The sequence below is a fragment of the Aptenodytes patagonicus genome, chromosome 13 (assembly GCF_965638725.1).
Source record: "Aptenodytes patagonicus chromosome 13, bAptPat1.pri.cur, whole genome shotgun sequence".
Lineage (NCBI taxonomy): Eukaryota > Metazoa > Chordata > Aves > Sphenisciformes > Spheniscidae > Aptenodytes > Aptenodytes patagonicus.
The window spans coordinates 14,219,834-14,233,552 of NC_134961.1; the positions used below are offsets into that span (position 1 = coordinate 14,219,834).

General features: G+C 46.1%; 1 long non-coding RNA gene across 1 annotated transcript in view; it reads right to left on the reverse strand.

Annotated features, from left to right (window-relative positions):
• The window catches only part of LOC143166765 (uncharacterized), a 140,543-nt gene that overhangs the window by 40,049 nt on the left and 86,775 nt on the right, over positions 1–13,719 (reverse strand). The window lies entirely within an intron of this gene.

Here is a 13,719-nt window from a genome sequence, read left to right on the forward strand (position 1 = left end):
CCCACTAATCCCAAAGATCTCAGTTCACTCTGCCACAGACCCTTTCCCCAACCACCCAGCCCTAAGCGTGCATTAAAGAGCTAAGAATAAAGAGCACAAGGAAAATAAACAAGAAAGCTTTAAGTAGCAGAATAGTTCCAATAATTTCTTTAGCATAAATAACCTTTTCCAAACTATGCCTATTAATGTCAATTTGCAACACCAAAGGAGGATAAAGTACACTACATTTAGCTTATAATGGCAGCAGAGTAATTACAGTAATGGTACACGCCTACAGGAGTGACACGGATGTGACATCAATCCTTCCAGCAGGGAAACCCAACCTGGGATGCCAAGACAGTGCCATAGATGATGTCAGGAGAAACTGTAAGAGCAGCAAATGAAAACACAACAAAAACATCTTTCTGACCTCAAAATCAATTACAAAAATTACCTTACGGTTCCATTTAAACGATGGCTCTTTACTGCAGAACAAGTGCAAATATCAGCTGTGGAAGAGCTGACCACCCACAAGCTGCTCTGCAGAGCCAGGGGCTGGTGGGGGCACACACTGGTGAAGCTGGTTTACCCCAGAAAGGCTCTGGTCCAGCAGCGCTACTCCTGGGACTGGCATGGACATGGTGGGGAGGGCTGGTGGACCAGCTCCAGAGGAACTGCTTGGATCCAGAGGGATCTGCTTGGTAGAGTGCTATGGGACAAAGCCCTGGAGGGAAGACAGGCCCAGGAAAGCTGGGTAATATTCAAGGAACACCTCCTCCAAGCTCAGGAGCGATGCATCCCAACAAAGAGGAAGTCAGGCAAAAACTCCAGGAGGCCTGCATGGATGAACAAGGAGCTCCTGGACAAACTCCAACACAAAAAGGAAGCCTACAGAGGGTGGAAGCAAGGACAGGTGGCCTGGGAGGAATAAGAGAAATTGTCTGAGCAGCCAGGGATCAGGTTAGGAAAGCTAAAGCCCTGATAGAATTAAATCTGGCCAGGGATGTCAAGGGCAACAGGAAAAGATTCTATAGGTACGTCGGGGATAAAAGGAAGACAAGGGAAAATGTGGGTCCTCTCTGGAAGGAAACGGGAGACCTGGTTACCCGGGATACGGAGAAGGCGGAGGTACTCAATGACTTTTTTGCCTCAGTCTTCACCGGCAAGCACTCGAGCCTCACCGCCCAAGCCGCAGAAGGCAAAGGTGGGGACTGGGAGAATGAAGAGCCGCCCACTGTGGGGGAACATCAGGTTCGAGACCATCTAAGGCACCTGAAGGTGCACAAGTCCATGGGACCCGATGAGATCCATCCGTGGGTCCTGAAGGAACTGGCGGATGAAGTTGCTAAGCCACTATGCATCGTATTTGAGAAGTCGCGGCAGTCTGGTGAAGTTCCCACTGACTGGAAAAGGGGAAACATCACCCCCATTTTTAAACAGGGAAAAAAGGAAGACCCGGGGAACTACAGGCCAGTCAGTCTCACGTCTGTGCCTGGGAAGATCATGGAGCAGATCCTCCTGGAAGCTGTGCTAAGGCACATGGAGGAGTGGGAGGTGATTCAAGACAGCCAGCGTGGCTTCACCAAGGGCAAGTCCTGCCTGACTAACCTAGTGGCCTTCTATGATGGAGTGACTACATCAGTGGACACGGGAAGGGCTACAGATGTCGCTTCTCTGGACCTCTGTAAGGCCTTTGACACGGTCCCCCACAACATCCTTCTCTCTAAACTGGAGAGGTATGGATTTGATGGGTGGACTGTCCGGTGGGTGAGGAATTGGTTAGATGGTCGCATCCAGAGGTTAGTGGTCAACGGCTCAATGTCCAGATGGAGACTGGTGACGAGTGACGTCCCTCAGGGGTCCGTATTGGGACCAGTACTGTTTAATATCTTCATCAGTGACATAGACAGTGGGATCGAGTGCACCCTCAGCCAGTTTGCAGATGACACCAAGCTGAGTGGTGTGGTTGACATGCCAGAGGGACGGGATGCCATCCAGAGGGACCTGGACAGGCTCGAGAAGTGGGCCCGTGTGAACCGCATGAGGTTTAACAAGGCCAAGTGCAAGGTCCTGCACGTGGGTCGGGGCAACCCCCGGTATCAATACAGGCTGGGGGATGAAGGGATTGAGAGCAGCCCTGCCAAGAAGGACTTGGGGGTACTGGTGGATGGAAAGCTGGACATGAGCCAGCAATGTGCGCTCGCAGCCCAGGCCAGTCGTATCCCGGGCTGCATCAAAAGCAGCGTGGCCAGCAGGTCGAGGGAGGGGATTCTGCCCCTCTACTCTGCTCTGGTGAGACCCCACCTGGAGTACTGCGTCCAGCTCTGGAGCCCTCAGCATAAGAAAGACACGGACCTGTTGGAGCAGGTCCAGAAGAGGGCCATGAAAATGATCGGGGGGATGGAACATCTCTCCTATGAAGAAAGGCTGAGAGAGTTGGGGTTGTTCAGCCTGGAGAAGAGAAGGCTTCGGGGAGACCTTATTGCAGCCGATCAGTACTTAAAGGGGGCTTATAAAAAAGATGGTGGCAAACTTTTTAGCAGGGCCTGTTGCGACAGGACAAGGGGGAATGGCTTTAAACTAAAGGGGGGCAGATTTAGACTAGATCTAAGGAAGAAATTTTTTATGCTGAGGGTGGTGAAACACTGGCCCAGGCTGCCCAGAGAGGTGGTGGATGCCCCATCCCTGGAAACATTCCAGGTCAGGTTGGACGGGGCTCTGAGCAACCTGATCTAGTTGAAGATGTCCCTGCCCATGGCAGGGGGGTTGGACTAGATGACCTTTAGAGGTCCCTTCCAACCCAAACTATTCTATGATTCTTTGAGCCACTCTGGGCTCTTTCACAGCCTTCCCCCGGGCCAGAGTTTGGAGGCAGCAGGCAGTCCTTAAACTGGGCAAATAAAAAGCCACAATCCTTTGTTTTTCCCTGGATTTTTTTTTTTTTTTTCATTTGCTTTTTCCCTGCATGTTCAACATCTTTGCCCACATTCAGAATTTAAAACATTTAACAAAATGAGACACTCACTTCCTATTGAAATGCTGGTATTTCGAGCCAGCGGTAAATAATATATAAGGTAATAAAAACAATAGCCACATCTTTTAAAGCTTGGAGAGGTGGACCAGCTCCATGCACAGAGCCTTCCTTACATGAGAGGACAGCACTGCCCTTTAGCATTCCCAATCAGATCTGGAAAACCTGTTGTAACTACAGCTTGCCTCTAGCCCTTCATTACCAGCAATTCTTGACCTCAGGTCTCACTGATACCTGTGGCAGATCTGCTAGACGGAACAAAATGCTCAAAATTAATGAACAATCAGAAGAAAGGCAGAAACCTGTTTATTTGGCTGGGATGGAGTTAATTTTCTTCACAGTAGCTGGTATGGGGCTATGTTTTGGATTTGTGCTGGAAACAGTGTTGATACCACAGGGATGTTTTCGTTACTGCTGAGCAGTGCTGACACACAGTCAAGGCCTTTTCTGCCTCTCACCCCACCCCACCAGCGAGTGCTGGGGGGGCACAAGAACCTGGGAGGGGACACAGCCAGGACAGCTGACCCCAACTGACCACAGGGATATCCCACACCATATGGCGTCATGCTCAGTATATAAAGCTGGGGGAAGAAGAAGAAAGGAGGGAACATTTGGAGTGATGGCGTTTGTCTTCCCAAGTCACCATTACGCATGATGGAGCCCTGCTTTCCTGGGGATGGCTGAACACCTGCCTGCCGATGGGAAGCAGTGAATGAATGCCTTGTTTGGCTTTGCTTGCATGTGTGGCTTTTGCTTTTCCTTATCTCAACCCACGAGTTTTCTCACTTTTACTCTTCCGATTCTCTCCCCCACCCCACTGTGGGGGGGACTGAGAGAGCAACTTGTGTGGGGCTTAGTTGCTGGCTGGAGTTAAACCACAGCAACTCCATTAAACCTGTTCTAATCCCCACGTGGAACATATGAAATATTCTGCACTATTTACACCAATGAAATCCTTGGTGGCAGGCAGAAGGGTCATACGTTTAATGACTAGAAAGGATAGACCAATATTTTTAAGACAAATTGAGGCAGTAAGGACTACAGAGCAATCAGATCTATTTAAGGATCAGCTTGGGAGTTTTTACAACTACAAACAGAAATAGGATTTTGCTGTAAGCATGCTATAAATGTAGAGCCACAGCAGACAGGGAGACATTTTTGCAGCATTTATAGACATCAAAGTATGGAGGATAACTCCAGAAATAAGCTTTAGTTCTCAAAGAAAATTTATAAGTCGTTGGAAAAACTTGTGAAGTTTCACAAATATTCAAAAGGTTTGGGGTCTTCCCATCTGCTTTGTAACAAAAACACTGCTTTACCTACATTAAGGTTATAAAAGTATACTTCCTAAATAGAGTGGGAGTTACATTTCCTTGACAATCACCTGCAAAATACCACAGGTAGAAAAATCTGTCTGAATTCTGTTCTTGTGACATCTACACACTGCCAGAAGCAGTGGCACTTAGCAGGTATAACAATGAGTGCAAAGTTTCACAGAGAGTTCAGTTCTAAAAAAAAAAAAGGGTTTTAAAGTTTTCTGCAGTACCTAACTTGCTTGCTGCCCTACAGGTCTCCCTGCAAAGCCTGACTTCTGACGGTCAGTCCTTTAACCCAGTCACCCTGCAAACCTTCATCCCCTCTAGACTGCCCTGCAGCATCACACTGCCAGTGCTAAAAGAAAACTAAATGTGATTGCCAATAAATTAAATGAGCATTTAATTAAAAAAACCACAAATACTTAAGTCTCCTAACAGTGGCAACATGCTGTAGACAGAGGCCCAACACCACGATCTGATCTGCTGCCCATGCCAACCTTGCATCGTGACAAGTTCTGCTCAAGAAGCCCAGAATCAGGCCCAATGCCTGGGTTAAGTAATTCAGTGCTGGTCCAATATCAAGTGATTCATACCCTCAGATCTGGCACACATGAAAATTGCTGACCAACCAGTGTGTTTCAGAAGGCACGGCCTGAATAACGATGTGTTGCAGCATTCAGCCATCTCTCGTTCACTAGCCTCCTTGCTCGTTTGAAGGTTTCTCTCCTCTTCCTTACTGCAGACAACATCTGAACCAGAATAAAATGCTTCCTCTAGCCACACATTAGACTGTTGAAGCAACAACAAAAATCCATAAGCTGGAACTCCAGCTACACAAGATATAATTTTCTAAGCGCCATGTGTCCTGCCACTGGTTTTATTCACACTCTAAAAACTACAGTAAGAAAACATTAAGGTAATAATGAGAAACCATGAAGGCAAAGAAATTCACAAGGCGAGGACAGAATAAGGCGTATTTCCTCAAGTATCTTGGCACAAACGGGTGCAGGAAAAAAGCTGTCAAATAGCACCCCTCGGTGACTGGGTAATGAGGGACACGATACGGCAAAATCTGTTTCATCTTTCACTGTGATTTTTCTTTCTTCCTCTCACTCTTACTTGGCTTTAAGTGTTTTTAATGTGATTCTAATGCAATGTGTGTTGCATGAATAAAACAGTGCAATGGAGGCATGGGCTGAAACCTTTCCTAACTTTCAATGGATTAGGAAAGAATAGTTCCTCAGCGGTTTGTAATGTGCAGAGTTTACACACATCTGCTGGTCTCTACAAGAGGACATCGTATTGATGTTAAGAGTTTGACAGTTCCTCTTGTCATCATAGAGATCTGACCTTGGTATCTGAGACTTCCCCGTATTCTTCATTTCAGGAAATAAACTGCTTCCTTCCACATTAGGAATTGATTCCTGCAACTGCCATGTACCCCAGCAAAGAGCAAAGCCCCTCCTCATTCCCACTGAAGGCTCTGGCAGGTGCAGAGCTCAGCCTCCAAGAGGCACGGGTCTCAGCGAGCTGCACCATGCACATCCCCACCCCAGCAAACAGGCAAGGACACAAGCAAACAGCCTTCAGTCAAGATTTCCAGCTGCATCTCAGGACATCTTGAACATATGCAAAGGAAGGAGTGCAGCAATGAAGGAGATGAGGGGAGTGAGAAGGATGTTTCAGTCCTACAACCTCTAATTTTCAAAGATTTCATCCAAAGCATGCCATGGCAGGACAGTAGTGCTGTCAGACTCATACCCAGGGGCATGTAAGGCTGGGGGCCAGTACCCTCACACAGCACTCGGCGACACAAACCCCACTGCACAGTCACTGCACTGTGAGAAACATCACAGCCTCTGCCAGGCCGAAAATGGGTTTATCATGCATTTTCCTTGATGATGGAAGGAAGGGAGGGAGAAGTCAAGAAGGGTACAGGATATCACCGGCTGGGAGAGATGGTAGATGACAGAGGTAGGTCAGAAATCTGTCCCCACCTGAAGGGACAGCTGAAGCCGCTGGTGACTGTGAGCCGTAACATGGTGCCACCCAGGGAAAGTTGCTCTGGTGCTAGACAAGGGAGCTTTGCTGCAGAAAGTAAAATAACTACAGAACAGCTTGCTAAGAGCCATCCTCGCTATTTCTGATTCACACCCTACCGTGTCGCACAGAAATGCCTTTGCTAGCCGCAGCCTCTTCCCTCCTCTAATTTCTTCTTCCCAGCCAAGAGCTGGGACAGGAGCCAGCAGGCTTTCAACTTTGTACACTTCACAGTTAGTCACTTTTCATGACAAACCCCATCCTCGCTCTGTCTGTTTGTGCGCGGTGTGCAGCACCACCCCCGCACACGGGTGTGAGTCTGTTAGCCACTGGGCCTGCTCCGTGTTAACTGCCGCCGCTCATTAGAGGTCATTAGCAAAACACCTACACCACACAGGCGCTCACCAAAGGCTCGCAAAAGCTTTCACTCAAGCTTAGATAAGGTTGTGTTAATAAAAAGTAAGGGTGCCGTTATAACACTTACCAATCTGTAGTGTATTTTTGGAAGGAAAACCTATATGGAAGCCACCCTCTGGCATGGGAGCAGAGCCAAGAAGTTAGCATACAGCATCATCTCACTACAAGGGCCCCTCACTACAAGAAGGACGTCGAGGTGCTGGAGCGTGTCCAGAGAAGGGCAACGAGGCTGGTGAGGGGTCTGGAGAACAAGTCTTATGAGGAGCGGCTGAGGGAACTGGGGTTGTTTAGCCTGGAGAAAAGGAGGCTGAGGGGAGACCTCATCGCTCTCTACAACTCCCTGAAAGGAGGTTGTAGCGAGGTGGGTGTTGGTCTCTTCTCCCAAGTAACAAGCGATAGGATGAGAGGAAATGGCCTCAAGTTGTGCCAGGGGAGGTTTAGATTGGACGTGAGGAAAAATTTCTTTACTGAAAGAGTGGTTAAACATTGGAAGAGGCTGCCCAGGGAAGTGGTTGAGTCCCCATCCCTGGAAGTATTTAAAAGACATGTAGATGCGGCACTTAGGGACATGGTTTAGTGGGCATGGTGGTGTTGGGTCAACGGTTGGACTCAATGATCTTAGAGGTCTTTTCCAACCTCAATGATTCTATTCTATGATTCTATTCTATTCTATGAAGTACTGTATCTCCAGCGCTCGCTGCCTAGCCAAACGCTATGTCCAGTTGGGGAAAATTCACAAGTGAAATGTAGGATGATGTAATATCTCTAAGTGGATGCACAGGAATACTATCGGTGTAGCTTGTTTAGTATTTATGTTACGTTGTGCTCAGAAGCTTTGAAGAAAATAAGGGTCTTGTTATGCTAAAGGGCTGTGACAGAAAAGACACATTTTATCCTCATAAGATCTTCTATACTAAGGAGCTGAATATAAGGTGTATACCATAAAAAGCAACCACCAGAAAGATGTAAAGTGTTCCTTACATTTGCATTTTTCTCGGTTCACCTTTCAGCCACTGTGAATTTTACAACCTGAGCTCGCTGCATGGGAGCTCTTCTGAAACCTTTGAGAAAAACCTACATGTGCAACCAGTGGCCCAGTCGCAGGGGCTTTAACAAACCTGAAAGTGGTGTCACGCAAGCGGGGACAAGTGAATGTGAGAAGACCAAAGCGATCCAGCCAGTAACATAGTAGATTTCTGGCAAGAGCTACAGGTAAGATAACTTCAAACCTGAAAATCAGGAGCTTAGGGACATATTTACATTTTGTACAAAAGTTAACTAACCTTTCCAAAATGCCCCAGATGTTTTAGTTTCAATTCACTTTGAATTTTGGACCAGAGGTGCAGACTTTTTGCTATTTCTCCTGAAGACGTTTCCACAGACTTACTTATACTCTTTCTTAGGAGAAAAAGAGTTTGAGATGTGTTACTGAGCCTCTCTGCATATCATGTGTAAATCTTAAATGCTATAGGCTATGTCCAACTACGGTACTGCATCTACATTTAAGACATGATTAAACTATATGTACATCTCAGCCTTTGCTGTAACAATTCTTTCTTCTTTGAACAACTGAACCAAGAATCCATGAGTCACTCAGGCATTTTTAGCAGCCTTTAAGGATCAACAGCACATCTCAGGTTTGGCTCTTTACACTTGGCTGGGACAACAGGGACAGGCACAGATATCCAGAACTTTGCTATGCCAGCACAGCTAAGTCTTCCAAAGAGAAGTAACTTCGCACAGCACATGAAAATACTTATTCCATAGCATCAGCATTCTTTACTATAATCTTTGCCTTCTTCCAGGAGAAGAGTCTGGATGCAAAGGACCAAAACAAAAGTGCTGAATAAGCAGTATGTCCAATGAGATCTACTGCGCCGGTGGAGAAACCCTGCGCTCTGCAGCCACACCAGGCAACCTGAGCAAGTCTCAGCCATCGCCTTTGCTGTCACTCATAAAGGCCAAGGAAGGCATATCCCCACAGATAGCTGAATTTTGTAAATCACACAAATATTGAAGGCCACCTTTATGGATCTCTGTTGTGCTTTAGCATATGAACAGATGAATCTCCTTGCCAGCACATCAGCTTACTTCTTTCATTCTGAACTTCTACTGCTTCTTGCACATTACATCACTCTCTCAGACACTTGGCTGCTCTCAAAAGGTTCTGAAGTTATTCCTTCTGGCTATAATTTTTACCTGGTGAAGTGCGATCTAGAAAGCACTACTTAACTTCTCCCCCTTGTGCATGTTAATGTGAGGAGACTACCCAGGCAGAAGCAGAGGCTGGGGAAGGAGCAAGTTTCTAGAGCACAGTAAACCTCCATGGTGTTACATTGGTGCAAACTATTATATAATTTAAATATAGATTTCCAGCACTTTCTTAGGAAAGTTAGTGCTTGCTGAGACATGAGCAACAACAGCAACAGTTCCCTTCCCAAACAAATGGCTTTAGTAACACCCCGGCAGCAGCCAGGCTGTTAAAAACAGACCCATTAGCCACTCATTCGTCATCCCCGCAGCGCCTGGCTTCAGTGGTGTTAGCAGCAAATGGAAGAGCATGATGATATTTATTTTTTACAGCTGAGAACTTTGATAAACAGCGGCAGGCAGCAAAGGCCAGTCGATTTATATTTCTTCCAGTATATATTCTTAAGAATGGCAGTCACCATTATGGAAGCTATCAGAAAGCTAGCTCTGACCTTAAGTAAGTGTGCTTCTATGTCAGGCAGTTCCAGGAAGGAGAATTTACGAGGCAGATGCTAAATTCAAGGAAGGAAGAAAAGTTGGGTTACTCTTGCTAGAGATGCAGTCCAAGTTCACAGCGCAGGATGCAGCCACCAATATTCAGCCATTTGGTTTAATTCTTTGTGCCCCTTTAGGAGAATAACTTAACCACCCGTAACATTTGGGTCAGACTAGTTTCTGGTCTATTCAATGTGACCATCTAAACAACAGCATGCAAATTCACAGGGCTGCAGGGTGTACAGGAGGCAAGCTTAGTCATAGATGTATGCATTAACTTTATGTAAAGAGCAGAGAGGAATACAATTAATTCTGTGACTTTATAGACAAAAAAAAGTGCTGGAGGAGCAATTTTTACAGTACAGGTCGGCTACCTTTTGCATATGCTTTCCTCACTGAAAATTTTGCATAGTAACAGAAAATCTTTTACTATCTCCTTTGATATTTCAGAAGATAAAAGCATTCACTAATAATTTGCTTTGTCTAAGTACGCCATTCTTTTGCAAAAATGGAATCCCAGCCATAGCACAATGTGTTGGTGAAGTGCAATCATCTTATTTACATCTCTTCCTGCTTTAATAGTGCTTTGCAGAAAATGCTTATTTATTTTTATGAAGCCAGCTGAAAATTATATTGCTCAAATTTCTTTTATATATTAATTTGGGGGAAAAAAATAAATTACTTGGCCCTCCCTTCAGCTCTATTGCATTTTTTATCATTTATTAAATGGACTTATTTTAAGTTCATTTGCAAGCAAAGTGGTGTTAACATAAGACCCATTCATCATTTTCTTTGTAAGAAAATACCAATGAATGCAAATGAATTACAAAAGTAGAAAAAGAAAAGAATTGACACTTTTTTCCCCTGTTACAAAGATACTTGGAAAAAAAAAGATACTTTCCTATACAGCCCAGTCAACCAGGTACTGCTGCATTACCTAAACACACCACTCCAAAGACTTTTTAAATGGTGGGACAGCATGTCACGCTGTCAGCTTACCGTGCCACTTATTGCTTTGCCCAAAGAAATACTACATTATTGCTATTTTTCTCAGATATTGTTCCTCCCACTGCTACTCAGCACTCTGCATTTGCAGCGTGCTCCTTGTGCCTGGCCATAGCCCCTCAGGGGCTGGCAGGGCTCCCAGCTGCTGCGGGCTGCAGCCACGCTCTTGCAGGTGAGGCCAGGCTATCTGTGCCCTCCGTAACATCTGGCTTGTCTGGAAAGAAGCAGCGTTTTCCCTACATACAGGTGTGTTCAGATTTTCATCCTAGGAAGGACTGCTTAGCAGGGAAAAGCAATAAGGGAAAAAGTAGTATTTTCCTTCATTTTGCACAGAGCCAGTAGCAACACTTGGATTTTGAAAAATGAGAAAATCACAAAGACAGAAGTAGCATCGGTTGTAGGAGGAAGGAATGAAAGGGAAAAGGGGCAATGTTTTTCAAGCATTGCCCTCCTAGTTTGATTAACTTAAAAGCGATTTAAAATACAAGTCAGCTCTACACAGAGCACGGGCACAGCAGCACCTCCTTCGTATCACTTCTCCCGTCAGCAAGGGGGAATCACTGCTTCCCTGCCCCTTACCAGCTACCACTTTACTTTTTCTTGTCTGCTCACACCGCTTCTGCTGCCTCCCCTCCTGTCTTTGTCTCTTCATAAAGCATCCTGGAATCCAGCCCAGCTTGTTCAACCTCCCAACACATCTTGAATTTTAATTCACTCTCATTTTAAGTCATCTATCTCTTTTTTAAACCAAGTCACAAGGAGAATGAGCCAATTTATTATTAATATAAACCAAAACAAATCTGCAGAGAAAGCCTGGTCTGTCTGCTCTCAGCACATCACAGCATGTCCAGCTCGGTGGGAATGCTGACTTGAAGGGGTGCAGGTAAGCGAACTGGGGGCACAAAACCCACTGTACAGTGATAGCCCACTTTGGAAAGACGCTGCAAATATTGTATATATCAATGGTCAAATACATCACCCAGCGAATAGATCAATTTGGCCTGCAGGTCAATGAAATACTAAACAGCCTTCTGCCTGGCCACCATTGGTGTACCATGTCCCCCCTGCACTCAGTCAGCTGCCAAAGAAATTAGTTACAACCAGTGAAGAGCAGGTCTGAAAGGCAGTGCCCCCAAAAACCAGAGTGGGGATGTTCCCTGTCTGTCACCATGGAGTGACCGTACATCTGCTGCAAACCTGTCTACTCCCCTGGCTTGGGATCGCTCCCTCCACCCCGGGAGCAGCATGCATCATCAAGCAACGTGGGACCTGGGTTATGCAGGATCCACTGAGAAGTGAACTGAGTCTGGAGTCGGTGAGAAACTGCTGGGGCAGGGTCCGGTCTGCAGAGCTCTGTAGCCCACCAGGACAGGGGATCTAGTCAATGAAGTCTCCCAACCCAGCCTTTCCTCTCTCTCATGCAACTTTTTTCTCAGGCCTTACATTGCTTCAACCATCCTTATAACTAAAGTTACTTTGATTTTGATGGGCTTTGCTTCTGAGTTACCCTAACATGACACTGTCAGTGATGACCGTGAACAAAACCTCCTTGGCCCCCGTCTCGGCACCAGGGGTACACGACTAGTGCCTGGCCTCCAGCAGGACATCGTGCCCCTGATCACAACCTCTTGTGACCACCAAGAATTTTCTAGGGCAGTTGCCAGAGTACTGCAACTGGAAATGTACTGAAAATGAACAGAGACTTCGCTGAACACTGTGGTTGGCTGCAAACCACAAAAAAAAATTACTTTTTGCCAAGTAATAATTAAGTTACTTTTACCCTTTCATACAACTGCTTTCACCTCTTCCCTGAATCTCCTCTTTCACACCCTGTGCACTCCGCAGTGATGTTTGTATTCTATTTTCCAGCACGCTTATTAGGGGCTTTTCTCCATCCTGCTGACAACCTGCCAAGCTAATAAGAATGAAGAAAGTGTGAAAGTGAATGGGTGTAAAAGCGCATGACAGGTTTCTCCTCTGCTCTCCTCATGCTCACCCAGCACAAATTCCTGAGATAAGAAGTAAGATACAAACCCCATCTAATTAGCTGCCCCCAGGACTTGGTAATTAGCACTTGTTCCAGCAGGCAGCACCCCTGAGCCCCTCAGCATTGCTGGGACCAGAGAAGTGGGCACCACGCTGGAGCCAACTGTGGCAGCAGGGTCACAAAGGGGCCAGCACTCGGAGATTTCAGTGCCTCGCAGACACGTGGTACGGACCTAGGCAGGTGATCAGGCCCGGCAGTCTACCGCAAAAGGACAGGGAAAGCCTCAAACGCCCTCCAAGCCCCGTGGTGCCATCCAGAGCACCCAGAGCTGCAGCTCAGAGTAACCAATTTCTCGCAGAGACCCCGCTGTCAGCAGACTCCTCCTGGAAGGCACCATGTGTTCGGTAGGATTTCAAAGACTGCTGGCTGGCAGCAACTGATCTCACCTTGGAGGAGACTTATATTATGCAAGAGGTGGAAACAGGAGCTGTAGTTTACCCCGCTATTTCCCTGCTTCTGCTTTCCTGGGGCGAGTCATGAGATGTGTCTGCCCTGGGCTGGTAGCGTGCTCTGCGGCCAAGCACCCAGGGCAGTGTAAAAGTACATCATTTAAGAGCAAAGGTGACAACAAAAGGTGTAACAGCAGCACAGCCTGTTCTCAGAGCACATTACTGCCTTATCCAGACTCTAACCCTGCCTGGCTGGTGAGCTTTCCCGCCAGCCAATGTCACATTTCATTCCAATCGGCATTTAAGTTGGTTGCAATGAAACCTCTTTACTATATATTTCATAAAGAACAAGGTAATCAGAATTCATTTTTGTCAATGAATGGAAAATTTACATAAAAAATAAACGGGGCAGGGGAAGATGGGAATCTTCATTGAACATGATGATAGTTCACAAACACTTTCCGTTACAAAAAAAATCAGAATACTCAAAAACAATTAAACAATTCCAAATAAACACATGTGGAAGTAGGAAAGGGTGCAATGAAGGCTTGCCAGTGGCTGCCCTGTAACTGCATGCATTAACACGGATCAATCCGCTTTCTGCCTCCTGCCTGTTCTGTGTGCTGCCCATCACTTGTTATTTGTAAATGATGTGCAGTGAACACAAATTTGAATGGAGGTAATCTATGAAAGTAGTTTAAATCACCAGTATAAATATTATTTTAATGCAGTAGGCTTTTAATTCTTGTC